This window comes from Kogia breviceps, chromosome 7 (genome assembly GCF_026419965.1).
Source record: "Kogia breviceps isolate mKogBre1 chromosome 7, mKogBre1 haplotype 1, whole genome shotgun sequence".
In the NCBI taxonomy this organism is placed as follows: Eukaryota; Metazoa; Chordata; class Mammalia; order Artiodactyla; family Physeteridae; genus Kogia; species Kogia breviceps.
Genome location: NC_081316.1, coordinates 72,549,818 through 72,562,742, shown reverse-complemented (window position 1 = coordinate 72,562,742; position 12,925 = coordinate 72,549,818). Strand labels below are relative to the sequence as shown.

General features: G+C 35.0%; 1 protein-coding gene across 3 annotated transcripts in view; it reads right to left on the bottom strand.

The window, feature by feature from the left end:
- The window catches only part of PGR (progesterone receptor), a 95,468-nt gene that overhangs the window by 48,520 nt on the left and 34,023 nt on the right, over positions 1 to 12,925 (bottom strand). The gene's annotated exons all lie outside the window — the stretch shown is intronic.

The window sequence follows — 12,925 nt, the reverse complement described above, 5'->3', positions numbered from 1 at the left end:
AAACATAGGCAGAATTCTTTATGACATAAATCACAGCAAGATTCTTTTTGATGCACCTCCTACAGTAATGGAAATAAAGACAAAAATAAACAAATGGAACCTAATGAAACTCAAAAGCTTTTGCACAGCAAAGGAAATCATAAACAAGACAAAAAGACAACCCTCAGAATGGGAGAAAACATTTGTAAATGAAGCAACTGACAAAGGATTAATCACCAAAATATACAAGCAGCTGATGAAGCTTAATATCAAAAAAACAAACAACCCAATCCAAAAATGGACAGAAGACATAAACAGACATTCCTCCAAAGAAGACATACAGATTGCCAACAAACACATGAAAAGATGCTCAACATCACTAATGATTAGAGAAATGCAAATCAAAACCACAATGAGGCAACTCTTCACACTGGTCAGAATGGCCATCATCAAAAAATCTAGAAATAATAAATGCTGGAGAGGATTTATTTAATAAATGCTGCAAGAGGATCCTCTTGCACTGTTGGTGGGAATGTAAATTGATACAGCCACTATGGAGAACAGTATGGAAGTTCCTTACAAAAGTAAAAATAGAACTACTATATGACCCAGCAATCCCACTACTGGGCATACACCCTGAAAAAACCACAATTCAAAAAGAGACATGTACCACAATGTTCATTGCAGCACTATTTACAATAGCCAAAACATGGATGCAACCCAAATGTCCATTGACAGATGAATGGATAAAGAAGTTGTGGCATATATATACAATAGAATATTACTCAGCCATAAAAAGAAACAAAACTGAGTTATTTGTAATGAGGTGGATTGACATAGACTATGTCATACAGAGTGAAGTAAGTCAGAAAGAGAAAAACAAATACTGTAGGCTACCATACATATATGCAATTTATAAAAAACAGTACTGATGAACCTAGTGGCAGGGCAGAAGTAAAGACGCAGACGTCAAGAATGGATTTGAGGACACAGTGGGTGAAGGGGAAGCTGGCACGAAGTAAGACAGTAGCATTGACATATGTACACTATCAAATGTAAAATGGATGGCTAGTGGGAAGCTGCTGCATAGCACAGGGAGATCAGCTTGGTGCTTTATGATGACCTAGACGGGTGGGATAGGGAGGGTAGGAAGGAGGCTCAAGAGGGAGGGTATATGGGGATATATGTATACATAGCTGATTCACTTTGTTGTACAGCAGAAAATAACACAACATTGTAAAGCTATTATACTCCAATAAAGATATTTTTAAAAACTATAAGGATATATTGCACAACATGGGTAATATAGCCAATTTTTATATTAACTGTAAACAGAGTATAAGCTTTAAAAATTGTGAATAACTACATTGTACACCTGTAACTTACATAGTATTGTACATCAACTATACTTAGATTTTAAAAAATTAAAAAAATAAAGTCTTTGTAGATTTTAAAACCTTATCAGAAGAATAAGAAAGGAGAACTGCCAGTGTGAATACTAAACCATGGACATGAACTTTGGACTGAGATTTTGAGAGAAATTGTCAAATGAAGTTTAAAAGGATTAAAATGTGAGTAAAAAAAAGAAGATTGGTGTGGATGACAGAAAAAACAGAGAGCCAACATACAGATTATTATTAGGGACCATGAAAAAGAGAAAGAAGACATGAAACAGAAAAAATGTATTTGAAAATAATATTAAAAGAATACTTTGGTAACATATAAGAAGACTTGAATTTTCAGATCAAAAGGGGCTTATTTTGTTTCAAGAATATTAATAGATTAAGCAAGAGCTAAATCTTGATACTGAAAATCAAGGATTAACAAAGGACAAAGGACAATAAATTGGAATGTCAGATTTATTTTCAGTTAAATTAGAAGCCTACAGAGAATGGCATTATATGCCCAGGAATGGGATTGATGGATCACCTAGTGGCTTTAAGTTTTTTTAAAAACCTCCATACCGTTTTCCATAGTGACTGTACCAATTTACATTCCAACCAACAGAGTAAGAGGGTTCCCTTTCCTCCACACCCTCTCCAGCATTTATTATTTGTAGACTTTTTGATGATAGCCTTCTGACCAGTATGAGGTGATATCTCTTTGTGGCTCTGATGAGCATTTCTCTAATAATTAGCAATGTTGAGCATCTTTTTATGTGCTTGTTGGCACATAAGACATAAATGTCTATTCAGGTCTTCTGTTTCCCATTTTTTGATTGGATTTTTTTTTTGGTATTGAGTTATATGAACTGCTTGTATATTTTGGATATTAAGCTCTTGTCAGAAGATAAAAACTCTAATTTGAAAAAAATCCATGAACCCCAATGTTCATAGCAGCACTATTTACAACAGCCAAAACATGGAAGCAGACTAAATGTCCTTCAACAGATGAATGGATTAAGAAGATGTGGTGTATATATATATATATATATATATATATATATATATATATACACAATGGAATACTACTCAGCCCTAAAAAGAATGAAATATTGCCATTTGCAGCAATGTGGGTGGACCTAGAGAATATCATACTAATTGAAGTAAGTCGGAGGAAGACAAATATTATATGATCTCACTTAAATGTGTAATCTAAAAAATAATACAAATGAATCTAAATACAAAACAGAAACAGACTTACAGGCACAGAAAACAAACTTATGGTTATCAAAGGGGAAAGGGAGGGAGAGGGATAAATTAGGAGTATGAAATTAACAGACACAAACTACAGTACATAAAATAAATAAGCAACAAGGATGTACTCTGTAACACAGGGAACTATATTCATCATCTTGTAATAACTTATAATGGAAGATAATCTGCAGAAATACATATAACTGAATCACTTTGCTATATCACCTGAAACTAACATGATATTGTAAATCAACTACACTTCAATAAAAAAAGACAATGACATTATACACAGATTTGAGGGAGAAGGGCCATATACACATTTCCCATGCTCTAACTGGAATTTAATGAAGATTTGGGAGGCCAAGGGAAGTAATACACACAGTAAGCATCTCATTTTCACCTCCCCTTTTCACCTCATTTCTCCTACCTCCTTCTCTTCATCTTAAGCCACACAAATTCTCCTCTTTGCCTTTGATGGATAAAATCAGCAAATATCTTTTGTAACCCAGCATTCTCCTGGGGTCACAGCTCTATCCCAAGCAGCTTATCAAAGCACTTCTAAAAATCAAAATAAATAGAACATTCTCCTCTAAAGGAAAAAAGCCAAAACAAAAAATCTTCAATTAATGAATATTTTCAATCATTCAGAAAATTTTTCTCCCATGTGAAAACATATACCATTTCTTTCAGATTATGTTCCCATGGGAAACATGGTTTGAGAACATAAGTATATACAATAACTATTTAATAACTACTCTGTTAACTAAATATCTCTAGTAGGTATGACTGTGTAAATTAATTTCAATTCCAACATACCTGCACTGATTTTTCAATGCTTCTTGCAAAGAAATAATGAAACACTTTTAGAAGATACAAGAATCTGTTTTGCATTAGTTAAACCTTTAGTCTGCCAATGATAGTTTGTATTAAATGATGTTATGAATAAAGGATATTTTAAGCTACCACTAAGAAATCTTTATATGCCAGCCACTGTGCTGTATGCTTTAGATGTATCATTTTATGTACCCTCATAATAACTCTCATTATGTGGTCATAATAGAAAAGAAAATAGAGATGTATAAAAGATGTCTGTGACTGAGGTACAGAAGCTATTAGTGGGGAAGTTAAAATCAAACCCCACTTGTTCTGACTCTATACTCTTACTCTTCATTACAATGCTATACTATCTCTTAGAGGTGTTTTGAAAATCCTTTTCTAACTGTTGATAAAATTAAAAATTTTATGGTGGAGTTAATGTATTTGATTAGAATTGGCATAAAATTTTATATAAACTCTTATTGGAAATGTAGAAAATTAAATAACATAAATATTCTCCAGAACACCTAAAAATGATGGATAAAAACATAACCAACATTATTTTAAATGCATATCTAAGCTCCTCAAAAAGTCAGCAAAACATCAAGGAGTCCAAAATGAAGAACATCTTTATCCACTGACAAAGGGACATGAAAAGGAAGCATGTCTGTTTCATCCTTGGCTCAGTATGTGAAAAAATTCTCCTTTGATCATTTTTTTTTTTGTGGTACGCGGGCCTCTCACTGTTGTGGCCTCTCCCGTTGCGGAGCACAGGTTCCGGACGCGCAGGCTCAGTGGCCATGGCTCACGGGCCCAGCTGCTCTGCGGCATGTGGGATCTTCACGGACCGGGGCACGAACCCATGTCCCCTGTATCGGCAGGCGGATTCTCAACCACTGCGCCACCAGGGAAGCCCCTTTTGATCATTTTTAATCATAGGCCTCCCTCACCCAGATATGCAGCTTGAAATTATTCTACCTGCAAGGTATGGGAAACCTAGAGGCAAAAAGTGAATATGAAAAGTGGTCCTTCTCTGATGAAATCCCTATGGTAACTGGAAGAATAAAATGAAAATTCTCTCTGGAGAGAAACTCCCTCAATTAAGGACACACAGGTTTTTACAAAAAAATAAACTCTGCCAAACATGAGTTTATAACCACATTAAAATCACAGAGGACACAATGAGTGAGAAGTAGCAGAAAGAATGAATAGTGCTCTGGATTTGACTCATACTGGCTTGTGAAAACTTATTGTTAAGTGTTCAGGAATTTTGAGAGTCAGTTGCTTAAACCATTGGCAGCCTGAAATTTACTATAGGTGAGTATTTACACTAGAATCATTGGGAAACCCTATAAATGATCAGGGATATTTTTAAACCACCACATCAGAATGGCATAACCAGATCATGAGTTATGAGACCTTGAAATTATTGAATACAAATATTTGCAATAGGTATTTTATAATTATTAAAGATATGTGATAAGGGATGAAAACACAAGAAATGGAAAAGCTAGTAAAAAGAAATAGACAAATTTATAAAAGAACCAAGTAGGATGTTTAAAAAAACTATCATCACTAAAATGAAAGAATGGTGAACTGGAAGACAGAACTGATGAAATTACACAGAATATAGCATAGAAAGATAATGATACAGGAAATGTTAGAAAGGATAAAGAGATATGGAAGATACATGTGCTAGTCTAATATATGTCTAACAGGTGGTCTAGAGGAAGGAAGAGACAATGAGGAGGGAAGTAATATTTGAAGAATACTGGGATGGTTTTGATGCTCCCAGAATTTATAAAAGACATTAATTCTCAGATTTAGAAATTGCAATGATTTCCAAGTAGAGTAAATAAAACTAAATTTATAACTAGTTATGTTACAGTGAAATTGAAGAACCGAGTATAAAAAACATTTTCTACAGGGCTTCCCTGGTGGTGCAGTGGTTGAGAGTCTGCCTGCCGATGCAGGGGATGCGGGTTCATGCCCTGGTCTGGGAGGATCCCACATGCCGCGGAGTGGCTGGGTCCGTGAGCCATGGCCACTGAGCCTGCACGTCCAGAGCCTGTGCTCTGCAACAGGAGAGGCCACAACAGTGAGAGGCCTACGTACCACAAAACAAACAAAAAAACAAAACATTTTCTACAAATATAGAGAACATATTACCTCAAAGAAACAAATATTAGATATACAGGAGAATTCTCAGAAAAATGATAGAAGCTGGAAGACAGTAGACTAAATTGTTAAGGTGTAGAGGGAAAAAAAAAGTCAACCCCAAATTTTATAACCAGCAAAATTATTATTCAAAAATAAAACTGAAATAAAGATATTTTCTGTGGAAAAACTGACTTTAACAAATTCCCACAGAAGAAATAAAAAGTTTATTTCAAAAATAAAGAAACTGAATGAAGCACTGAGTTAGGAAAATAAATCGAGCAAATAGTTAAACATGTATGTAAATCTATTAGACTGAATAAAATAATAATGAGTATTATTTCTAGATCATGTTCTGAAATGAGTGCTGTTTACTTTGCCATGGCCTCTCTTTCTGCTATTTTTTAAATTTCTGGCAAAAATATTTTCTATTGAATGGAGACATAAAGTGCTCTTGAGATAATAATGGACCTGTTGCAGAGAAGCAAAAGAAGAATATTATGTTAGATACTGAAATGTAAGTTTTATAGCAGCCAGAAAGCTTTCTCAGAATCAAATGGGCGAAAGAGAGGGTAAAGCTCAGCAGACAAGTAATAGTGCAAATCCTTTGACATTATGAGAATCATAATAAGCATCACTGTAGTTAGGGTGAATTTACAGGCAACTATCCCAACATTAGGTTATGTCTAGATACATGTTGTTATTTTGGATTAGCAAAAGGATGATGTTGCTGGGATCACTTCACTGGGACTATGCTCTCACAACCCCTTACAGCACTGACTTAGCTTGCTTTCCCTTTTTCAGAATCTAATTCTAGTTCCCATATCAAAATACTTCAAAAAATACTAGAGAATAGGAGCTATAAAATTAAAATAGGTACTTGCTAACAAGTATATTAGAGTTGTTTTTTAAAAAGTAAACACCTCCATATTTCAAACAAATCAGACTGGAAATGGAAGGGAATCTTTGTACCCTTTAATCCTGACTTTTTATGTGTCTAGAGAATAGTAGATACTGATAGATACAATTGAACAGTTCAGGCTGGCAGCCGTAAAAGCCGTCCCTGAAAACTTCCATAAAACTTTAAGCAAAGAAGTGAGAATAAATAAGGAATATCCTTATCGAGTGTGTATGGGATGGCGTTTAGGGTGAACAATCAGACAGTGACCAAAATACATTATTTAGCTGCAGGTTTCAATGTAGTATAGTGGGGAAGCACTGTGAGAGATACTGTCTCTGGAGGGTGCTGATGCAAACACAGGGGTTGGGTGGAAAAGGAGGCGTTCATAAGAGGAAGACCAGGAGAGTTCTAAAGAGATAGGTGGCAGGCATCACCCACAGCAATTCCTTCATTAGAGAGGGCATATTTCATTTTTTATAGTAATTAAAGGCAGAGAGTAGGCACCTATACTTCCAGAAAAGGTGGTGTTAAGTGTCCCAAATTCAAGAATTTTGGAATTCTTCAGAAAAGAAATTGAGGCTTTGTTGGCTTCAAGTGTAGGAGGAGGAAAAAGAAAAGGAAAAGAAACCCAACTTTACCACACAACCTGTACTCTGCAGCTCAGAAAGTTATTATCTTTGCCCAGAGAATGAGGTCAATCTAGGTGTAGGAGAAGGTAAGAGAGAAACTGCTTTCTAACATAATCTTTTAAAATTTGAGGATAAAGCTCTCTACCAACAAAACAAAACAAAGCAAAATAAAAACAAGCCTATAAAAATAGTCTCCAGCTTTAAAAAAATCAGCAAATATAACTATGCATTTAATCACTCCTTTATGTAGAAAGCTACTTATTTTTGAAAGAGCTAATTATTTTATAATAGTTTGGCATTTTTACAACAAATGCAAAATACAGAGCTGTATTCATTTCAGAAAAACATTTTTCTGAGTCATTGCACAAAATGTTTTCTAAAGGAAATAAGTTAGAAGCAGAACACCTAAATTAGAAGATATTTTACCATCCTTTAGAGTGAACTATCTTTCCTACTCAGTACTGTACAGCAATGAACAAAATGCAAAAGTTCACTGTGACCTGGTGAAGGTAAGGGAAGTGAGTCATTAAAAACAAGAATCATATGCAACTAAGAGACCAAATAACTCAAACATAATTCTCATAATCAGAACTAGCTGCTGAAGCAAAAAAGAACGATCTGCAAATCTATGTCACGACATGTCAAAAACATTAATATTTCTGATCTCTGATATTCTACCATAAGATTATTAACTCTTTTAAAAGTTTTTCAATGTTCTCTCTCTTTTTTTAATTAGATAAAATAGACATATAACATTACACTAGTTTTAGATGTACCACATGATGATTCATTATTTGTGGAACTATTTTTTTGTGTGATGAGAACTGTTAAGATCTACTCTCTTATAATCTTTCAAATATACAATACAGTATTATTAGCTATAGTCACCAAGCTGTACGTTACATACCCGTAACTTATTTATTTCATAACTGGAAGTTTGTACCTTTTGGCCATTTTCATTCATTTCACCCTCCCCCATCCCCTGCCTCTGGCATCAAAGAATTTGTCCTCTGTATCTTTGAGCTCATTTTTTTTTAGGGTCCACATATAAGTGAGATTATACAGTATTTGTCTTTCTCTGTCTGACTTATTTCACTTAGAATAATGCCCTTAAGTCCCATCCCATCCCTGTTGCCAAAAATGGTAAGATGCCACTTTTTAATTGTTGAATAATGTTCCATTGTATATATATAATATACACCACATATTCTTTATCCATTCACCCACCAGTGGACACTTTAGGTTGTTTCCACATCGTAGCTATTGTAAATAATGTTGCAATGAAAAGGCAACTACCTGAATGGGAGAAAATATTTGCAAATCATGTATCCAATTAAAAAATAGGTAGGGGATCTAAATAGGCATTTTTCCAAAGAAGACATACAGATGGTCATGAAAAGGTGCTCAACATTACTAATATCAGGGAAATGAAAATCAAAACCACAATGAATATCTCCTCGCACCTGTCAGGATGGCTATCATCAAAAAGACAAGAAATAACAAGTGTTGGTAAGGATATGGAGAAAAGGGAACCTTCATGCACTGTTGGTGGGAATGTAAATTGGTGCAGCCACTGTGGAAAACAGTATGAAGGTGTTCAAATAAACTAAAATAGAACTACCATATTATCCAGCAATGCCACTTCTGGGTATTTACCTGAAGAAAATAAAAATACTTACTCAAAAAGATATATGAACTCCTATGCTCATTGCAGCATTATTTACAATAGTCAATGTTCTCTTCTGTTTCATCTTTTGTTATTCAGATGGACTCTATTAGAAATGAGAAACCTAAGAAAAGTGACAAACATGGAGAAGGAAAGAAAAAAGAAGGAAAGATGGAAGGAAACAAGGGAGGAAAAGAACATGGGCTCTACTTTCAGTAGTGTATAGGCAATTATTACTTTGGTGAAACTCTACTAATTATTGAAGAATTGAACCTTAAGCAACTCTTATCGTCATTTAAAATAAGTTGTAATTCTCACTAGACCACAAGTACACTCCCCCTTACTCCAGAAATTTATTACAGGAGTAGCAATTAGAATCTAATCCAATAAATTGACTACCTTCTTCCTGGTTTCCATGAGTTGGGTTACTGACTTCCAGACTCTTACCACTCACTATCCTAGGAAGAACAACATCAGGACTGCAACATATCAGGGTGTGCTGCCAGCTTCTTTCTAATAAACCTCTGTGCAAACCTACTTATGAAATAATTAAATGTACCACTATGCTATTTCTCAGTGTGTGATGCCGACCACAGGATTGTAAAGGTTATCTGATGGAAGAAAAAAGAGGCAAAGAACTTTGATATATAGCTAATTCCCATGGGTAAGAACTCATGGTTTTAAGTGTTAGATACCATTATGAATAAACCTTTTAAGCATCACTTTAAAAGAACAATTTAGAGGGCCAACAAAAGCCAACAATTTGGAAGTAGTGTAACTTAAAGAGACTTATTCTACCAGGTATCAATATGTAGCTTGATACCTGTAATATTTCAGAGTGTGTGGTAGTGGTGCAGGTATATACAATGGAACAGAACAGAGAAGCCAGGAAGAAAAGCAAACACATATGGAAATTAGATATATAACAGAAATGGAGTACTGTCAGAAAAATATTACAATTACTTTTTATATCTTTAGTAAGGAAATAAAAAGAAATTAAGCATCACTAATATATAATTTGATAGCAGCACATATGTATAATTTACTTATAAATAGACCTGAGTTGGGGGTGAAGGCTGAGAACATTTTTACTTCTACAGGAGTGCACTATCAAAAACATATTGAAGACCATGTGTCAATAAATGTGCTCTGGCAACTGGTTATCCATATAGAAAATAAGGTTTTATTCTTGCCTCCTTACCTAAGAAGATACTTGTAGGTAGGTTAAAGACATGAGTGTGAAAAACAGACTTATAAGATTTTAGATGATTTTTAGTAGATTATCTGTACAATTTCAGGGTTAAGAGATATAAAGGGAGAATACTGACACATGTGATTATATAAAAATTAGAAAAAAGACATCATAAATAAGGCAAAAATTTAAGACATAGATTGCAAAGGACTAGTAGAGAGTATAGAGGTAAGTTGTATGGATCAATAAGAAAAAAGACAAACAATCCAGTTGAAAAATGGCCAATAAATATGAACAGCTAATTCATGGAACAGGAAATATAAATGGCCAATAAAGATAGCAATATTTGCCTTCACCACCAATCCAGGACACAAAAATTAAACTGAAATTGAATACCAATTTTATGACCATCGAATTAGAAAAAATTTAAAGTCTGAAAATACCAAGTACAGGTAAGGATGCATAATAACAAGAACTCTCAAACATTGGTGGAAACAAAGACTCTAGAGGGTAATTTGGTGATTAGGTAACATTTAGTAAGTTTGAAGGTACATAATATCTTAGTGAACCAGACTTAATTCCTTTCTAGATATACAGCCTAGAGAACTTCTCAAATATATGCATAAAGATACAGGTGTTTATTCATTTAATATTTTGGTAGGCTTGATATATTCCACAATTAAATAATACAGAAAGTGTTTATTTTATGGGGAAATCACCAAAAAAAACTCTTACAGGACAATCATTAAAACTGTTATATGAATAGGTATTTTTGTCTTAGGATAGATTTCCAATTATATTATTATTACTGTATATGAATTCAAGAAGTGCTACATATCAAACATTTTAGATAAAATGCTGTTGAACTCTGGGAAATGCTTAGCTGACTTAAAAAATGGCTCTACTGGAGCAAAGGTCCTGCTGCCAAAGGTTTGTGAAATTAGTTGGAATAAAATTGTTTATAAAATGTATGAGAGTAGAAAATCAATAGATTTTTGTATGTAATTTAAATATTTGTGTTTAACTAAACTAATACATGAAATATTATATAAGTAAACACTTGATTATTTCAGCTACATTCCCAGAAGTTTACGTATTCATTTTGGTCAGGACACATCTGCATCTTCTAATTGGAAAAATGGGGGACTTGCCCTGTGGTCCAGATAGCCTGGGACAGTGTCAGTTTACATCTGTTATACCAGTTTAATTATTCCTATGTTCCATTTTATTCTCAGCTGTATCCTGATTTGAATGATAAATGTTATGGTCACCAGCAATAAAAGGTAGTTTACTGATTGAAATAAATTATGCGAGGGGAGAAAAATCCATTAGATTTCAGGAGAACTGAGACACAGGATGGTAACAGAGAACCTTGCAAACGTGATGGGAACACAAGAAAATTAAGGACAATATGCTAATATTTCTGCCTATTTCTCTTTCTAATCTCTGAGGCTGGGGCTGAAGTCAATTACAACAGCTCTGTGGTCTTGCTGCTAACCCTGCTCTGATGCTACTTTAGACTCTATGTCCCTGGAATGGACATCCTCCCTTTTCATCTCAGTTATGAGTCTTCTCTGAAGTTCTCTTCTCCTTGTTACTCTATTTCTTACTGAGCATCTGTCTTGTAGATGGCTGGAACCCAAGTTTCTCTTCTGAACAAACCCAAGTTTCTCAGTGGCTGGGTGTCTCATTATTTTTACTTTGGTCCATCTTAAATCACTTTTCCATTATAATAGTAAGACCATTAAAATAAATGCAATCATGGAATGGAAGACTGCTTCAAGGGCTAGTGCCCTTCCTCAAAGCAAAAAACACTACATTAGACCATATCCCCTTTGCCTCCTCCAAACACTTTTTCTTGTGTCCTGGAAATGACTACAGTTGGACTTCATGTTCAAGAATGTATAGAGACCTGTACTTCAAATGACTTCAAAATAATAGTCACAAATCTTTAGTGAGCACTCCTTAAACAAGTACTTTGGTGATAAAACACCAAAATGAAATTCCTGCTTGTAAACAACTCAGTCTTGGATTAGGAGAAAATCCTTGAATGGGATACCAGTAAACAGTTATAAAGCAATGAGGTGAGTACTATAACGAGGGTATACAAGAAGCTATGGGAAGAGAGTGAATTCTTGGTGCATCATGTGGACTGGGGTAGGGTGGCTGGGTCTCATGACTTCCACTTTGGTCAACCTTGCATTGCAAGGGTAGGAATGCTGAAGTAAGTACAATCAGGGCAAGGTCCAATCCAGGCTGGCTCAAGGGCTTTCAACCTCCCCAGATATGAAAAGCACTACTTTGAACTGTGTCCCCACAAAACCCCTGCCCCTGCACTGACTGGGGTGATGGGAAGATTTCACAAAAATTGTGACACTTGAACTTAATATGAAGGATATGTAACAGTTCACAAGGAGTGAAAGGAGAATGGTGCAGGAGAAAGTCAAATGTGTGCAAAGACGGGTGGAAGTTGGTGACTGGAGTGTCGGGTTCCCCAGGGATTGGTGGGAGTAGGGCTTAGAAAAAGAGACAGCAGTTGCTAGGTGATGAAAGGGCCCATGTGCTGCATTTAGAACTCTGGGCTTTATCCCATGGATGGTCCACAGATGGTTTATTAGAAAGATCACTGGTTCCACTGCATAGAGAACAGAGTTCAAACTCCAGATCCCAGCTGGCCCAAGATAGCTTTCAAGCTTCATTTCTTGCTGTTCCCAGTAAACAGTTGACTTTCCAGAAAAATCATCACTGGAATGCATCATTTTTCATTGTAAATACCTTTCTCCTTTTCCACTTATAAAGTTTCTATTCACTCTTTGAAAGCCTCCTCTCTGAAGCTTTTGCCAACTCCCTCAGATAGAATTAATTCATTCTTTTGCTCTACTTGCATAGTAATGTTTGGAACTTCTCTTAAATCACCTACTCATCTGTTTGATAATTATTTTATTACTG